At 48.6% G+C, this 17,809-nt stretch overlaps 1 protein-coding gene across 2 annotated transcripts in view; it reads right to left on the bottom strand.

The window, feature by feature from the left end:
• LOC105476473 (zinc finger and BTB domain containing 16) overlaps positions 1-17,809 on the bottom strand; it is a 198,016-nt gene that overhangs the window by 164,009 nt on the left and 16,198 nt on the right. The window lies entirely within an intron of this gene.

Below are 17,809 nucleotides of genomic sequence, written 5' to 3'. Positions count from 1 at the left end.
AAAACCAACAGTTGCATATGACATGTTGTCTCAGAGAGCTAGTGTGATGCCTTTTTTAGAAACTGTCTAGAAAATGGACATAGGTTAAAGCGCAGAAATAAAGCTCTCCACTGTTCTTACAGATTAGGCCTCCTGAGAAACCAGGCAGCAGAGAAATCAGTGCTGGATGAACGGGAAAATTTCCTGTACTATGTCTTTCCCATCTTTCTTCTACGAGCTCCAGCTGCTGGACACAGAAGTGGCCCAAGAGGCGAGAATATGGTAAACAGAGCCTCAGAGGCTATAGTCCTAGTTCTACCTTTCAGGACAATGCTCTACCATCTTGGGCCACACACTCATCTCCTTCTAGGGCTCCTGTTGCTTCTACTTGCCTCGCTGTTTATTCACCGCCTCTCTCAAAGATGGACAAGGACAAGAGAGGGAGTTGTCCTTTGGGAGCAGCAGCAGGGCTGAGTATAGTGGAGGAAGAGAGGGGAGTCAGGGAACAAAAGGCTGAAAAGGAATCCGGGCCTTTCTGTAGCAGGGAAACAGCAACACCCCCCACCCCGCAATACGGTGTTCACCTCTCCACAATACAGACCACCCAGAATTTTCAGACAACCCAAGCCTCTCTGGGATAGGCCTAAATTGAACCATTCTGTGCCACTGCCAAACTGTGGCTGTGATTTCTGGTTCTGAAAATACGGTCCTGAAGATACAATTAAAGGGCACAGGCAAAAACACGTGGGGCCTTAACACCCCATGTGGACGCAGCCACTGAAGTCAGGCAGGTCAGTGAAGTCAGCATTATCAGGCTTGCCAGAGTTTACCAACGTAGGGCAGGCACTGGTGGTTCTTCAATCTTCTTTAAAAGGGTAATTTTGGGGTATGCTGTGGTGTGTGTGTGTTTTCACATATTCTACAACCTCAAATGTTAATCCTTCAAATATTATTCTGGAAAATTTATCTTCCCTATATAATAATGGAGACCAGAGGCGGACAAGCCCAAAGAACCCCCAAGAACCAGGGAAAGGTGGGAGGAAGATTGGGGGTACTAGAGAGTGGGGTCTTCATTTTGGCTCCTCAGACTCACAAAAGGACCATGGCCTGACCAGTCTGAAAGGAGAGAGCCTGTACAAGCCAACCCCAGGAGTTATGGGACCTAAGCCTTACAACGGCCCTATATATTAGGCAGGGGCTAGCACCTCCCAGCCCATTTTAGAGATGCACAAACTAAGGCCCAGCAAGATAATACACGGAGATGAAGAATCAAGAAATGAAAGCTAAAAGGAACAAAGGCCCCACAGAAGTCTATTGCTGTCCCTGAAACCTCTCTTTGGAGAGAGGACGGGGAGCGGAGGAGAGCAGGGTCTCCTCAGCACTGTATCCTCAACCACGGCTGATGTGAGGACCACAGAACCATCTGGAGAACACGAGGAGAGAGGAATCACTTTGCTCCACACAGTAAGAGGATGGAGGCCGTGCACCCCCGCCCCAACCCCAGACCACAAAATGGGTTTTAAGGAGCAGCCTGGAGCTGTCTCAACAGGCACTTGCTCACAATCCTAGAGGCGGCTCCCACGCTGGCTCTCCCTCGCTTCTCCCCTAAGCCAAACTGCCAATGACAAAAAGCCCCTTCAGTGCTCCGGGTGCCCCCACCTTTGTAGCCAGCCCTGGAAGGCCTGAATGCACAAACACAGTGCCCTTTCACCGGAGCCTCTCGGGTCTCCTGTTTCAGTGAGGCCGTGAAAGAGAGCACTGTAAATAAAAGAGGCCTGTTTGACCTGCCCCTCTGGCCGGGACCTCCTTCCACTCTACTGTAACAGAGCTGCCGGCCAGCACAGCCTCGGCCCCTCTGCTCAGTCCCACTGCCCACGCCCACTGGGCACCGAGGGGCAGCAAGACAAAAGGGTGAGGCCCAGCCTGGTCTAAGGGTGTCAGTGAGAAGGGGTGCACAGGCCTGGTCACTCCAATGACTCGTAAGCATCAAAGCACTTGTTTAAATGGTTGCAGGGAAAATCATCCCAGAACACCACTGCTTGACCGGTTTAGGAGAGGGGGAGGGGAGGCCATTTGGTTTTGTTCTCTTTGTCCAGCCAACTGGACAAAAACAAGGGGAAGGGGAGTGGGCTGGGGCACTGGAACCCACCCTCAGTCACCGCATACAGAGGAGACTGTCCCAGCAAGTCTGAAGAATAAATAGGAACTGTGTCATGCTAGGTGCAGCCATATACTTGAAACAGGAAAGCAGAAGGAAGGAAGGGAGGAAGAGAGGGAGGGACGGAGGGAGAAAAGATTGGGGAAAAGAAAGAAAAAGAAGCACAAAGAAGGCCAGAAGTGGCAACCACACTCACAAGTATAGAGGAAACACAAGCCAAAGCCCCAGGGGCTGCTCGGACATCTATGGCGACCACCCAGCACCAACACTAATAGAAACGGACATCCACAGGCTAAGAGTTGAGAGTTCACACCAGGGGGTGGAGGAGAGGAAAGGAGACAGGAAAACATGCTTTTGTTGTTGTTGTTGTTGTTGTTGTTTTGTTGTTCTGAGACAGGGTCCCACTCTGTCACCCAGCTGAAGTGCAGTGGTGCAGTCTCGCCTCACTGCAGTCTCCACCTCTCAGGTTCAAGCATTTCTCGCACCCCAGCCTCCCAAGTGGCTGGACTATAGGTGTATGCCCCCACATCCGGCTAATTTTTATTTTTTTAGAGTTGTGGTTTCACCATGTTGCCCAAGCTGGTCTCAAACTCCAGGGCTCAAGCAATCCTCCCACCTCGGCCTCCCAAAGTGCTGGGATCATAGGTGTGAGCCATCGCACCCAGCTCAATGGGTCTTGACTAAAGAAGGTTCACTGCCTCAGTCTGCCACCGGGTATGAGGATGTATGGCTCTTTAACCATCCCACTACACACGCTGCAATCTGCACTAGCCCCACCTTAGGGCAGGGAGAAGGGGTGGAGAAGGATGAAATCTGAAACTCAGAGGGGAAAATAAATAAGTGGACACCAAAAAGCCATACATATGTTTCTTAAAATTTCCCACAAAGACAAAATGCTACAGAAAAAAAGCAGAAACCGACCGAGAGTTTGGGAGGGATATTAGTGTCTTCCAGGAATAGGGCAGCAGGGAATCCACGGGTACATACTCCCAGCCTGTCCAGGAAACTGAAGTGGGTTTCAGGCCTCTCCACACAGCCCAGGGCCTGCCCACATAGCATCCAATAGAATGAAGTCCTTTTTGAAGTTTTAAAATGAGTCTCCCAGGATTGAGGGATGAAAAGGCTGAGAATCGAAGCCACACATTTGGAAGCTCTTGCCTGCCTAGACCTCAGTCCAGCCTCCAAAACCATCTTGTCACCACCAGAAAGTCCACACGTGTTTATGACGGGGGTGGAAAGAGGGGCAGCAGAGGGGAGAGAGGGAGCTCCCCTGGCTAGGCCAGGCATCCCTACCCTGCTTCCCATGCCAGTAGCCTCCCAGAGCTGACCAGACAAGGCCTCAACTCAGAAAGATCCAAAAGTTCCAGAGTTCATTCTGTCTTCCTCCACCTTTCCCCCACGTCACAGCCCCAGGAATGGAACCAGGACATTCCCCAACACGCTCAGGCCTCAGACACCTAAGTGACAAGAATGGCCTCACCCCACAGAAAAAGGACCTCGTTAGCTGAGGCAAGACCCCTCCCCTAACCATCCGCAGAATATCCTGGCAGGGAACAGAACAGCAGGGAGCCACATTTAATGGCTGGAATAGCCACTGTACCTCTGCAGGCCTCAGTCACTTATCCATAAAGTGGGCATGAGGCATGAGAGCAATAATGCTACTTTTCTTGCCTGAGAGCCATGAGATGACCTAGATGACCTCCATATGTTCCTTAGGGATGTAAGATCTTAATTGTAGGAACAACTGCAGCTGCAGCAAGCCAGAGCAGCCAAGTGACCCAGAATCAGCAGCTTCCTGCCCTGAGCCTGGCTGGCTGCCCCAGGGAGGCCCCAAGCAGAGGCAGAGACCTACACATGCTATCTGGATGTCTATAAAACCTCTGAACCTTTACATGGCACACATCTTGGGATTTACCTGCAAAGTCTAGAGGGGGAACAGCCAGACCTCCTGGTCTCTCTCACCTCTGTTTCCAGCTCACACCCACACCAGGTTTACAAATTCTACAGAGCATGCACAGCACATTGACTAACTCAGATGCAAAAAGATGATTCCCCAGTGGGCACATGAGGACTGTAGCTAGGTCATCATCTTCTTTGCCTCCCCGCCAGCTACTTCAGCAGCCTCCGTCTCCCACTGGCCAAGCCCAAGTTGGAGAGAAGAGGATTCCCAGGCAGTCTGGAGAGGACTGATATTCTGCCCCCCATCTTTGGGATCAGAGGCAGCCTCTACAATTCAACCTATTAAACATCGTGGATCACTGCGCTGTGCTGCCTGCCAGGTTGGGCACTGGGGTAGAGAAAAGAAAAGATCACAGTCCCTGTCCTCAAATGATCTCCCAATTTTCCTGAAGAAAATGGCATGAACAATCAATATCGTGGTGTAGCAATTGGGTTAACCAAACCAGCAAGAGGTACTGAAGCCTATGATGTACAAATGAGACATTATGAAGCCTAAGCCAGCAAGAGGTACTGAATCCCTATGACGTACAAATGAGACATCCCTGCTCGCCAAAGATCAGACACCTGTCTGTCCCTCCAGGATCCACTCTTCACAGGACATCATCCATAGGACAGCCCCAGCTTGAACCAGCAGCGCTCCCCCCAGATCCCTGCCCGCCACTCCCAGCAAAGCTCTTCATTAAGGCTCTTCCACAACGACTGCCTATTACTGGGATGTGGCCCAGTCAGGTGGGTACTGGGTGGGGGTGAGGCAGGAAAAAAGATGACCCAGCTGCAGGCCTCGTAGTCCTCATCCCCAGGCCTTGCTCGTGGTCACCCTGTGGGTGCACACAGGCTGCAATGCGTTCATACCTATGCCTGCACAATCAGGCATTGTGTGTGGGGCCCCCAGGCCACCTCCCTTCACACAGACTTCACACTCCCCCAGCCCTGCCTGGCCTATTCCTGCCACAATAAAGATGCCAATTAGGACAAGGTTTCCTCCAATTAAAAAAGAAAAGAAAAGATAAAAGAAAAAGCTTCAGAGCAAAGATGACTCTACTTTGACAATACCTGAGTCTGGGCCTGCTTCTGGGGCCCCTCCCCACCAGTACTGCCTGGGTAGTTAACCCCTTACCACAATGCAGATATTCAAAAAGCTCAGCCACCCCTGCTTCAGAGGAACACCCTGTCCATCAGGCATCCTCCTGTTCCTAAGCCAGCAAGAGGTACTGAATACCTGTGATGTCCAGGGCACTAGACTCTGAAGGGGAGCAGTGGACGAAGCGGGGCTGTGTAACTGAATAGGACTCCAGGTCCTATCCACAAAAACCTAGGGTTTCTTAGGGAAGAAATGAACAGAAGTACAAATACTAAAAGATTCAGGCTGGGCGCAGTGACTCATGCCTATAATCCTAGCACTTTGGGAGGCCAAGGCAGGAAGATCACTTGAGGCAAGGAGTTGGGGACCAGCCTGGCCAATGTGGTGAAACCCCATCTCTACTAAAAACACAAAAATTAGCCAGGCGTGGTGGTGGGCACTTGTAATCCCAGCGACTCGGGAGGCTGAGACACAAGAATCACTTGAACCCAAGAGGCAGAGGTTGCAGTGAGCCAAGTTCATGCCACTACACTCCAGCCTAGGCAACAGAGTGAGACTCTGTCTCAAAAAGATCAAAATCAAAATAAAAAACTATCTGGCTTTATCTATACCTCTTTTGGTGTTGGTGTGGGAGTTCAATGGAGGGACATATTATTTCCAACTGGATGCAAGGAGGAAGAACGCCCCAGGAAAAGGATGCTACAAGGAGAGGGCATTTACGCTGGAGCATGAGAGATGTGGCCCCGCTACGATGACCAGAGAAGGATATGGCATGGGAAGGAAAGCAGGAGAGTTTGCTCAACAGCAGTATCTGCTGAGCTGCCGTATGCTAGGGAGTGGACTAAAAGGTTGTAGCAAAGATGTGAAAAAGATGGTCTCTGCCTTGAGGGGTGCACATTCTAAGAAACATGCAGAGAGGCCGGGCGCGGTGGCTCAAGCCTGTAATCCCAGCACTTTGGGAGGCCGAGACGGGCAGATCACGAGGTCAGGAGATCGAGACCATCCTGGCTTACACGGTGAAACCCCGTCTCTACTAAAAAATACGAAAAAAATCACCGGGCGAGGTGGCGGGCGCCTATAGTCCCAGCTACTCGGGAGGCTGAGGCAGGAGAATGGCGTGAACCCGGGAGGCAGAGCTTGCAGTGAGCTGAGATCCGGCCACTGCACTCCAGCCTGGGCAACAGAGCCAGACTCCGTCTCAAAAAAAAAAAAAAAAAGAAAAGAAAAGAAAAGAAACATGCAGAGAAAGGGAAGAGGAGTGAAAATGTAGCTGGAATCTGGGATCCCGGATGCCTTTGAATGCCACGCTAAGAATTCTCTCGTTTCTTCTCTAGAATAGGCCATAGTGAGCCACTGCAGGGTTTGGAGCAGGACAGCAACCCCATCAGAGCCCTACTCTGCTCAGGGAAGTGGGGTGATGAGCCTTGGGGGGTGGGGGGGCACTGCAAGAAGGCTGGTGAGGAAATCAGGACAGCCATCTGGTTAAGTAGGCTGGAGGGGCAAATGGTGAATGTGGAAGGCAAAGGGAAGGCAGGAGCCACAGATGATGCCAAAGTCTGCAGTTGGGTGCCTGGGAAGAAGGCAGAGTCCACAAAACATGAGGACACAGGAGATGATTCGAGAGGAAGGTGTTGAACTAGCTCAAACACATCACATTCTAGATCCTTGCAGGACTGGTGTGCCCATGAGGCAAATGGAAAAGAATGTGTGAAACACAAGAAAAGACAAAAAATGAAAAACAGCTAGAGGTAGAGATCTGGAAATCACCCAGAGAGGGGTGCTTGTGGAAACCACGAGATTGTCGAGAAGGAGACTGGAGAGACAGGAGAACTGGTAAAGTCGTCTTCTTTTGAAGCATCTATATTAGGCAGAGATGGTCACAGTTTCAAAAGACACTGATGAACAACCACCACCTTTCCTGTGAGAGGAGAAACTATCAGCATTTTGCAGATGATGAAACAGACTCAGGGAGCGGGGGAGGTGGCCAAAGTGTTTGCCACTTAGAAAGTGGCAATGTCAGGATTCAAACACAGAGTTCCCTGGAACTCCCAGGGAGTTCCAGGCACCACATGGCACTGACCCTAGGGACGGAGTTCCAGGAAATACCAGAGGAGGAGGGGGAGAAGTGGGCAGGAACATGAGGGGTCAATGGAGCCAATACTGGAGTCCAGGAAAGTATTAGTTGGCGCAAAAGTAATTGCAGTTTTTGCCATTGAAAGTAATGTCTAAAATAGCAATTACTTTTGCACCAACCTAATACAATGCTCTTGAGAACTAAGAGGTCACAAGCAACCTTTGAAAGAACAGCATCAACACAGTTGAGGAGCTCTTAAGGCAAATGAACTGAGAAGTCCCAAGTTGGAGAGAATAACTCTGAAAGCACTCACTATCCCTTTTTATAGGATTCACCTCACAGGTGGTTGTAAGGATGGGATGTGTTAATGCAAGTAAAGTGCTTTGTCCATAGTAAAAGCTCAATTAGCTATTATTTACTGAGTACCTACTATGTATTCAGCATGGTGTCAGCAGACAGCTGAGGGAGAGAAGATAAACCACAATCACCATCCTCATGGAACGTAGGTTTTGGTTGGGGAGATAAAACTTAAACTCAAACAAAGCAGCAGAGTTTATACTCAAACAGTGCAAACTGGAGATGGCACAGGAGACAGAGGAAGAGGAAGCCAGCAAGCACCAAGACAGACAGAGAGCGTTTCCCAGAGAAGCCTGACTTGAGGAGGTCTTGAAGGCTGGACAGGATGAGAGACACCAAGGAGTAAAAGAAGGACAATCCAAGTGGCAGTGGGGATGGGGGAGCAGTGAATGCCAAAAACAAAAGCACTTCCATTCCAAATCCTGTTCTCCTGGCCACGCCTGGCTCCTCTGAGGCCCAGGGCTGAGTTTGCACTGCTGTGTAATGTTTGCAAAGGGTACAGCATGAATGTGAAAAAGGACAGGTGTGTGACTAGCCTAATGGCCCATTCAGCAGGCTCCACAGAGCAGGGCAGGAGTTAGTAGGCATAAGAACTCCAGACAAACAGTAAGCACCCAAGCCAGGCTGCCTGCAGGGCTCTTTACCACCACCACCCCCATCACTAAATATGTAGAAGGCTGGGGACATCAGAGGGCCTCCACATTCTGAGCAGCCACACGGTCTCACACCCTCCCCAGTTTTGTCTTCCAATAAAATCTCAACGATCCAACCCCCTATCAAGTATGCCTTACAAATGCCCAGAAAGCTAGCTTGGTACTCAAATCATTCTAGGACCTGGCCCCAATCCACTTTCCCTGCTTCATCTCCCATCCTACCCCATTGCCCATCTCCCCATTCCAGCACACTACCCTGTATATGGGCACCTGCCCCCACTCATACACTGCCACACCTTAGCTCATCTACCTCAAAATGGCAGTTCCTATCTGCACTTGTCCAAAGCTTAGCCATTCTCCAAAACCTGGCCAAATGCCACCTCCTCCATGAAGCCCTCCTGAATCTTCAATCAAAATTCAAAATTCAATTCCTCTCCTCTGCTCCCCCATACCTCGCTTATATAATATTTGAACATACAGTCCGGTATATATATATCATATATATATACACACACACACATACACACACACGAAGTCATACACATATAGCTGTCATTTCTGTTTCACAGTAAGCTCTTACAGGGATTTATTGATTTCTCTGCATTACCCCCATAGCATTTAGCAACCACCCAGTACACAGCTGATGCTCAGTAAATGCTTTCTGAATTGAATATCTATGGCTAAGGACTCACTGTTTGGCTAAGGACTCCCCTCAAACCATGGGTGGCCATCCATTAGTGGCTCTTCATTAACATTCTTAAATGAAATAAGATAGAATGGAAGAGAAGGTACCAGAGCATACAGTAAAGATAAATAAGAGTTTCACTGAACCTTTGGTTGGAGGTACATTTGTCCGTGCACTGGCTTGAGATGGAAAACGTACTACTTGCTGTGGGCCACAGCATCCATTCTAGGATAAACCAGCAAATTTGAAACCCACCTTATCAGAGGTATCATCAAAATCACAACTTCAGAAGAACTCCTGGGGGTCACTACACACTCCATTCAATCACCGCCTACCGCAGCTTCAGAACAGCATCATCACAGTAGGTTTTTGGAATCTGGACGAGAGCCCTCAATCACTGAACATTCCACAGGTCCCCTAGACTCTGCCCACTAAGGCAGGAAAGCACTGGCTTCCAAGGTGGGCAGTTCTGAACTGGCTTGACGACTAAAAACGGGATGCAGGATTTAACCCTTGGCTAACCAGATCATGTACCTGAACAGCAGTTCATCTAAACATGGACTGTATTTTTAAACCCAGAAAGCAATATTCCCAGATGATCCTGAGCAATGAGGCCTCCTTCCAGGATTTCTAACTGGAGGCCTCACATGGAGAAGGGTGTCAGATCTGGGCTTGGAGGAACGGGGTTCTGGGATGATGCACGGAGTGGCGGCTCCCTTCCCTGCCTGACCCTGGCACCTGCTCCTTCTCACCCCTCTCATCAACCCTCAGCCCCTCACCTGCTACCTGAGAATCATGCAGCTGGCCACAGATCTCTACATTCGTTCAAAACCTAGTTCAAAAAGAGCTCCTCCTCTGGAGCTCTTATCCCTCTAAATAACGAATTTCTCAGCCCTAATTAATGCAAGAAAAGGGATGATATACATTTCTCTGTTGCTTTAAGTTACAGCTAGTTGGACACTTTGAGGGAAGAACAGCCTCTAGCTAAAGGGTTAGATAAGCTAAAATCAATGTAAGCCACCGCCTCCAAATCTTTTAAATCATCACCTTCTCTCCCCTGACCATCTCTAAGCCAGATCCCTACAGCAGGCATGCAGCAATGTGTAAGCCTGGAAATGACCGCCCATTCAAGCTCATGGTAAGAGAGAGATCAATCCCCTACTCCCACCAAAAAATAAAATAAATAAAATAACTGCGACCTCTGGGAGCAATCAGACAGCCAAGAACAAAGGAAATAACCTGACAGCATGCAATGCAAACAATAGGATGAAGACACTCAGTGGACAGATGAGTAGAAACATAACATCTTAAACAATGGAGGTGAGAGCCTGGCTCTTCTACCAACTGATCAAAGCCACCTGGTTACGTCACTGAATATAATCACCCTGATGTGATCAGATGAAACAGCGATAGAAGATTTATCATCCTGGAAGTATCTGAGAGAGGGTTATAAGAATCATGAGAGGAACTAAAATCACAGAAGAGAAACTGCTGCCTAAATAAGGAAGCCATGGAGTTACCTTATAAATATCACCCACAGAGCAGAATTCCTGGAGGTCACGGGGCATCAAGAATACTCTGAAAATGAAATGTCCTGCTCAAAAAACAGTTACTTCCCTCTCCTGGCTGCAGGGGCGGGAGGATCCAAGGGGAAGCTGGGTGGGAGAGAACGCCAGAGAGCCCCTGAAGTTCCCTCCAGTCCATTTCCCATCACAGTAGAACAGGGCAACCCCAGATGCCAGGGTACTGGATTCTACTACCCTAAGAGGGCAGAGGGCACAGTGCTAGGGCTCAGCTCATCTGAAAGAGCTGTGGGTGGCTAAGGAAGCCTGGAGGGGAAAGGCAGCTGAAGTACAATGTATGTTCTACCACGGCTCCCTGGAGTCAGTGACTGGGACGTGAGACAAGTGGGCATAGCTCCTTTTCAAGCCAGAGTCTCCAAAACCAGTTTCTTAAAGCCAGCCTCCAGTGGCCAGTGGGTTTCAGGCAGGGAAGAAGGATGTCTATACTGCAGGTTGAAGCTTAATTTATATTTAGGAACTGTTTGTTTTATTTGGTTCTGGGTTAAAGGTGGTAGGTGCCAAGCAAGACTGTCCCCCTTTCAACTTCTTTTTTTTAAAAAAAAAAAGACAAAGAAAAGAGAAAAACAAAACAACCAAACACCCGTAGCCCAAGGCCATGCTGCGCTGTGGGCGGCCTACATGAGCTTCCTTTATCCAACCACAAAAAGGCATCCGTGGAACCAGCGAGGGGCCCTGGAACGGCGTTTCCAAGGCTGGCCCGCTCCTCCGTTGAGGTTAGCAGTTACCCAGGGGCCAGGAGCCACTCGGGCAAACAGCCCATGCCCCTCGTTACACAACGTCGGGGCCCTTATCTCCCCGTGCCACTGTCGGTTTGCAGACATTGCGTAGTGCTACGACCACAGCCGAGACTGGCCCGCGGGAGATAGCGTCGCTGCTCGCTATCAGGGAGGCAAGAGGGGAGACTGGGTTTCTATTAAAAGAGATTCAGTGAGACGGGTAACAGTCCGGCAGACCAGCTTCAGAGTGTCACTTCCTTTGATCCTGACAGCTGAAGACCCCCTCTCCCTCGCCCCCCTCTCCCAGCTCCCCCGCCCACCGAGAGGTGGCAAGGGTCCATTTTATGTCCTTTCATCAAATCTTGGTAGAGTGCCAGGTACAAGATGCAGGGGAGAGGTCTCCTTACGAGTTGATGATCACCCTCTAAACTCCTTTTCAGACAGGCTCGTGAAGGCAGGGAAGGAGCAGGGGGCAGTCAGACACATGCCTAGTGGATGTCACATCAGTATGGAGCACTCCAGTCACGTCACTCTCCTTTTCAAATGCCTTCCAAGGCTCCAACTCCCCCGGGATAAAGTCCAAAAAGAAACAGCAGTTAAAACAAACAGCAGTTATGTTTATTGAGCAACTACATTGTTCCAGGCACCGTGCAGGGTGTGTTAAGTACACTACCCCAAATCATCAGAATATCCCACACAGCAACTGCACTGTAGGAATGAAGAAGCTACAGTTCATGGTTTGTGGTGGTGTTGTTTTTAAATAGAGATAGGGTCTCACTTTGTTGCCCAGGTTGAAGTGATCATAGCTCACCACAGCCTCGAACTCGTAAGTTCAAGCCATCCTCCCTCCTCAGCCACCAGAGGAGCTGGGATTATGGGCATGCACAGCTGCACCTGGCTAATTTTTTAATTTTTTTTTTTGTAAAGATGGAGTCTTGCTATGTTGCCCAAGCTGGTCTCAAACTTCTCGCCTCATGCAATCCTCCTGCCTTGGCCTCCCAAAGCGCTGGGATGACAGGTGTGAGTCACTGCACCCAGCCAGTTCACAGTGCTAGAAGGCCAAAATCACAGTTTGCAAGTGCCAGCATGAAAATCTGAACCTGGGTCTGCTCAGCTTCAAACTCATTTTCTCTCCATTCTTCATGCTGCCTTCTCTAATCTCTCTCCCCGCATTTATAGCACCACAGTCTGACCCCAGCCTACCATTCCAGCATGAATCACCCTCATTCCTGCCAAAGAAAGTTACTCCTTGTTTTCTCCCCTGGCCCTGACCACAATTTTCCTTCCTTCTGTCCCCGTCTTCAAAACCTACTTATCCTTTAATATCCTACTCATGTGCTACTTCATCCAGGATCCCAACATGTATCAAAATCGCCCTTATACAGTTGCGGTCAGGACTGCTAGCTAAGTAAGGATCTTTCTCCCCCGTTAGGAAAGCCCCAGGAGGGCAGAGGTCTCGTCTGTCTTGCTCATCACAGTATTCCCAGGGCCTACCCGGGTGCCCAGCAGACAGTAAGTGCTCAACAAGGTTTTAAAATTTAAAATGAATCACTCCAGACAGAAGTCATTTCAACTCTGAATATATATATCATAGTCTTTCCATTTTCTATTCTCTGTCATAGTTATAAACATACATATTTTAACTCTTCTGTTCAAAGTATAAGCTCTTCAAGGAAAAGTCCCATTGTCTTAGCAATCTTTGGATCTCAAAACCCCTAACATAGGGCATTGCCTGTAAGTCCTAAGGAACTGATGTACATTAGTCTGCTCAGTCTGAGCAGCAGAGGGGTTAATGAGTGCCCCAGGAGGCAAGTCACCATGACAAAAGCCACCCAGCACCCCTCACAGACAAAGATCTGAAACTGCTCTCAAGTCAGATTCTAGTCTTGCCTCTCCCTTGGTAGAAGCTGAGAACAGAATTGGGCAGTCACAGGCAGGCTTGTGAAGGAGGAATTAAAGTGGGCTGGGAGTGAGGGATATGGTCTGGTCCTGATTTTGCCACTAGCTTGCTGTGTGACCTCAGGAAAACCACAGAACCTCTCTGGACCTCCACTTATTCCTCCCTAAATAAGCATGTTGCAATAAATGATTCTAAGGGCCCTTCAGCTCTGACTGTGATTCTTGGACACCTTGAGAGCCCATGCCTGCAAAGCAGGTGGAGAGTGACTTCCTCAACAGGTGGCAAGAGGAGGAATGGAGACAGGAACACTTAGACAACCCCTCTGTGCTATTCCTCAACCTTCCGAAAATAAACAAACCTTAGCTGGTGAATAAGCCAGTCCCTCTCGTTAGCCAGAACAACAAGCATGATATGAATATGAATCTGAAGTAAATAGAAGGGAGAAAGCAGATACTGAAATGGATTTTCAATAAATAACTTCCTCTAGTTAAACCTGAATTTTTTCCCACATATGTATGCTTTCACAGATCCAGTTTGGGAGCATTCAAATTAGCACAACCTGGCCTTAAATACTGCACAAAACACATAGTAAGCATTTTGCTTTTATTTATGTCATCAATGGTTTCAATGGGAATGACTCATCCTTCCTCTTTAACACTGTGTTCTAATATGGTTTACTATAAATAATGCAGAGAGGGAGAGAGAGAGAGGGAGCACCAGCGAGAGCGAGCATGTGCAGCTCAGCACAAGGCCCCTGCACTGCTAGGTCACAAAAGAGCCAAGTCCAACAGACAATCCTAAGGTGAATCTCGGGCTCAGTGGATGGGCGAGTGATGGTTCAATGGAGAGGAAAAGCAAACATTTCTCTCTCCACTATCCAAGTGTTTGGGGCAGGGAACGTTGTCAGGAAAGGGGAAAAAATACATGCTGAGTATGTGCCAGGTACCAGGCTAGGATTTGAACACATAAGCTCCTTTAACCTTCCAGAGCCTTCCAAAGACGCAGAGGCAGAATTCAAACTCAGGCCACTGTGCCTCCCAGGCTTCCCTCCTCCCTGGGGTGTAGGGGTCAAAACTCAATCCATTCTTTCTAGCCCCAGCCAACATCTACCAGTGACAGTCCTGGTTTTTTGTATTGTTTTTTTGTTTTGTTTTGTTTTGTTTTGTTTTAACAACAGAAGTGCCTCCCAGGAGCCCAAACTCACAGGAGGCCAAACCACAAATGCAGAAACATTACAGCAGTTACGAGGAGTCTTCCCAGTCCCAGGCAATCCATGGCAGCAAATCCTTCCTCACTGGGAGTCCAGCCACAGTAGCTGGAAATCAAAAGCCCCTTGGCCTTGTCCACTTCCCACCTAAGAAGTGAGGCCAACACTCACCCCAGAGCTGAGCCAACAAGTCTTCCCCACACACCCCTTCCAGAATCTGCCTTCCGAGTCAGACACAGCAGCCGACGGTGCTTACCACTCACTAGAGTCACCAGATTTGTGACTGCATTATTTTGACCATTTCCAAAAGTCACATCTACCCTCCCAAAAGGCAAAGCAAAAGAATGCAGCACGGACTTCACAAAGAACTCCCAAAGAAGATTTCCAAACTCTGTGGGGCTGTGGCAGCATCACAGGATTCAGCCATCATTTATTAGAAATGTGGCTTCTTTAGAACAGCAGTAGCACTTCGCAAGTAGAAACTTTTATATTCAGAATGTACTAACATTATTCACCTATTATTTCACCTGCTGGCTGCTAGCACCGGGTTAGTACTATCATCAATTTAGCAGTGCCCAAAACAAAAGATTTCACTGGTTCCTTTCATAGTTTCTCCCCTGGGCCATAACAGGGCTACAGCACCATCACACCTGTCTACCCAGTACACCTTCACTCTGCTATGCACTTTACACATATTTTATCCTCATCACCATGGACAAGGTGGTCATTTTTCAAAAGAAAAGTAAACAGCGGCTCAGAGAAGCTAAGCCACTTCCCCAAACATACAGATAGTAAATTCTGGAGCCTGAGTCTTCATCCAGGGTGCCTCCGTCGTCGTCGTCTTTTTTTTTTTTTTTTTTTTTTTTAATGAGACAAAGTCTTGGACTGGAGTGCAATGGCAAGATCTGGGCTCACTGCAACCTCCGCCTCCCACCCCAGGTTCAAGCGATTTTCCTGCCTCAGCCTCTCCCGACTAGCTGGGATTACAGGTACCCGCCACCACACCCAGCTAATTTTTGTATTTTTAGTAAAGATGGGGTTTCACCATGTTGGCCAGGCTGGTCTCAAACTCCTGACCTCAGGTGACCTGCCTGCCTCAGCCTCCCACAGGGTACCTCCTTCTAAAGCCTACCTTCTTCCCTTCATTCCATACTATCCCTAGAAAATACCACTCCCACTCCCTCCCAGAAAGTCTCCTTCTTGAGTGAGGAACCCCCTCCCCCTCAATTCCTGGGCTGCATTTCACTATCTTTAGCATCTCTTGGACTTTGAGCTAGCTGTTTCAACTTCTCAGTGAGTCTGTCCCAGTAGATGCCCCCTGCTCTAAATAGCACCCTCTGCGATCTGCAAACATTACAAGGACATCAAAACAAAGCTATCAGCTGGGTTCCTAGCTTTAGCAGCCAGTCTAAACTTTTTTGTTTGATTCTCAGACAGCTTATTGACTAGGTGATGGGGTCAGAAGTTTTCTTTTCTCCTAGGCTCTTCAAGAAGCACCTGCAAAGTCAGGGCAGGTAGAAAAAGTCCACCCATTTAAGATTTCAGATGTACATCATTTTTCTGAGCACCAATTGCTTACCAGCCAACAACCTGGAGGGTGGGAGAGGACTAAGGGAGAAAAAGATGGGAACTTAAAAAGCAAAGATAACCTCCACCCTTTCCCGTCTGTTATTAACATGGGCATAGGCAACCCACTCGATGCAATGTTCTCAGAGACTCCGCATGTCCACGTGAAGGAGGAGAAAAGTAGGTGAGGGCAGGAAGCTGATCAACTGTATGATAAATGCAGCTGTTGTATGTGACAAGCTACCTGTTTTCTTTCATGAGGCTCTTTCACACTTCTCCACCCCAGCTAAAAGAGGGTCCTGGCTCCCCACCTGTCCCCTCGTTCGTAACACACCACCCCTCACCCTGACCCCAACAGTTTATCTTTGCATATTGGAAATACTGGCATTTATCAAGTAATCTACTCCTCATAGGTTGTTAAACAGACCACAGGGGTTATCAGTGGGGCTGATATAGGAAGATAAACAGCAACCTCTTATGCAAATAGCACTAAGAATGTGGGACTGGCCACAGGACAAAAGCAGAATTTAGGAGAACATGAATCTTAACACTTTTCTTCAGTCGCAACCCTGGAAACCCACAGGAGCCTGGAGAAGGTTCTCTTGGGTGGGTTTTCCCCTCCCTTTCTTTCAGGGAGGGGCAGGTGTGTCGGGAGGTGCAGCCTGCTTTGCAAGGCAAGGTGGCGGCTTCACGTCTGATGAGGCAACTCCTTTCTGTGGCCACAAGCCTCTCCTCTGCGCAACAGCCGTTTCATTTTTTCTGAGATTTCGGACCCACTGGAACGTGCTTAGTTCAGGTTGAGGAGGTGTCAGACTAATTGAGAGAAAGAGAAGGTGTTCTCCAAGGTGAGAGTGGGGGGTCAGAGGGCAGTAGGGGAAAAAAAAAAAAAGAAACACACATAGAAAACCAGGAGTTCTGGGCTCCAAGATGCAACCCACGTGACCAGGAGATGCTCTTCAGATCTGCCTTTGCTGGGAAAGAGGCGGGAGGTGGCCTGGGGTCCAGGTGGCATCTTTTCAAACCCTTCTCATTATTTTAAGAGCAAACTCACATCAAGAACCAAGAGGAGAGTGGCTCCAAGTGACAAAAGAATTACACTTGGAGGAACAGAGCAAGCAGCTTCTCACACCAGGCTGCAGGCTGGGGAGGGGGAAAATGGGAGCAGAATGACAGAATCCAGGGCTGGCCAGAATGAAAGACTGAATGGAATAGGCTAATTTACACAGGAAGTAAGCACTTACCAGACCCTTCATCTCAACACACAAAACCCTCGGCCATATCTGGAAGCAATTACATCCAGTTAACATGATCTGCTTGCCACTAAAATTAACTGCAAACAGAAATATTTTTCACTTTTGCAACAGGGGATGCCAAGGTTTGGCCTATTCTCCCCCCAGCCATTGAATCTGGCTGCTGGGGAATATTTAGCAGCTACTCAGCTCAAAAAAACAAAAACTACTCTTGTAGCTGTCAGGACACAGAAAGTAAAATAGTGGATAATTACGAAGGGGGAAAAGACGCGGGAGAGGTGGCAATGAAAACCATTGTGCTAGAAATTGAGGAAAGGGGCCAGGCACATGAGCCCTATATAGGTCTGCATCCCTGACAAGTCCAGTCTGGTTTTCCACACTGAACTTCAAGGAAAGAAAAATGTTTTTAGAGTCACTCGATTTAGCAGCCGCTTCACATTGTTTTTAGGTACCATCTTTATCCCTTCTGCCAAGGGGGCGGGGGTGGGGGTGGGGGGGATGCAGGGAGGTAGACTCACAAATGTTAGAGGATCCTTAATTTAGCAGATCATTTAGGGGACAACTGTCACGATTTAACTTTTGCATTGAACATTTCCAATCCCTACTCTACAAACGCCTTCGAAGCAGCTTTCACCGGCTCT

Source organism: Macaca nemestrina, chromosome 12 (genome assembly GCF_043159975.1).
Source record: "Macaca nemestrina isolate mMacNem1 chromosome 12, mMacNem.hap1, whole genome shotgun sequence".
NCBI classification, from domain to species: domain Eukaryota; kingdom Metazoa; phylum Chordata; class Mammalia; order Primates; family Cercopithecidae; genus Macaca; species Macaca nemestrina.
Note: the sequence above shows the minus strand (reverse complement) of the source record. Positions and strands in the feature narration are given on the sequence as shown.